A 1,008-nucleotide genomic window follows, 5' to 3' on the forward strand; every position below is an offset into this window, starting at 1 on the left:
TTCTATGTGAATTTCAATAATACAACTTTTATCTTTTTTTTTTTTTTTTTTCTTTTTTTAGATATTTAGGGAATATCAAATTAAGACAAGTGTGATTCAGTGAATTCTCATGAACAGAGACAGGTCAAAGTCATACATGACCCAATGAAAGGAGACAGTAGTGGTCTACTGCTTTGTAAAAATGAGAAAACTACAGTGTTTAGCCCAATCATATGCATAAGCTATAAACACCGCAGGTCTAATGTGAGTGATTACTGTAACACACACACATCAGGCTGTAGCTGCTGCAGACAAGTTTCTATGGACCACGACAGTCATTGCCAGGTGTAGGCTGTGGACTTGTAATTATGTGAGTCATTGTATTCTTGATTTTGAAGGCGTCAGAAATAATTTAAGGTCAGTAATAATTACGTGGCGGATTTACTGTCTGTTTGATATTTAGATTAGTCTGTATCTTGTTAGAGAGGGCCCTCTGGCGGCTAATAATTAACGTTACCTACCCTAGTGACTGAAAACAGCAGCGGCCACTGTAATGTAATGGCACAGATATGACAGCATATTTACGTTATTTGGAAAAAGGCGAGTGAGTTGTCGAACACAAATAACGCAATACCTGTAGAAACTACCAAGATAGAGCAGTCAGTAATCTATTTGAATGATCGTTTCAGCAGCGGTTTGATGGACCTCGTGGCGCAACGGTAGCGCGTCTGACTCCAGATCAGAAGGTTGCGTGTTCAAATCACGTCGGGGTCATTTGTTTTTCTAGTTCCCGATGTAGTAATTGCAACGGGCATTGTGGATACTTTTTACCACTTTTACCCTTTTACGGCCAAGAAAGCTTGTTTGCACTATTTTAACGGCAAATTAGTATATTATGACGAATCAATTATTGGTATTACGACAGTCACTCATCTCTGAGGTCAGCATGTACATGAGGTTACTTGATACTTGGACATATTCACACTATATTATATTATTATATTATATTAGTAAAACTGATTTAAAATG

The 1,008-nt window shown here is 37.5% G+C and overlaps 1 non-coding gene across 1 annotated transcript; it reads left to right on the forward strand.

Moving 5' to 3' along the window:
* The first annotated feature begins 681 nt into the window (after positions 1-681).
* trnaw-cca lies at positions 682-753 on the forward strand. Its single transcript has one exon. It is a non-coding gene; the product is annotated as a tRNA-Trp (tRNA).
* Positions 754-1,008: the final 255 nt, after the last annotated feature.

This window comes from Thunnus albacares, chromosome 22 (assembly GCF_914725855.1).
Source record: "Thunnus albacares chromosome 22, fThuAlb1.1, whole genome shotgun sequence".
NCBI classification, from domain to species: domain Eukaryota; kingdom Metazoa; phylum Chordata; class Actinopteri; order Scombriformes; family Scombridae; genus Thunnus; species Thunnus albacares.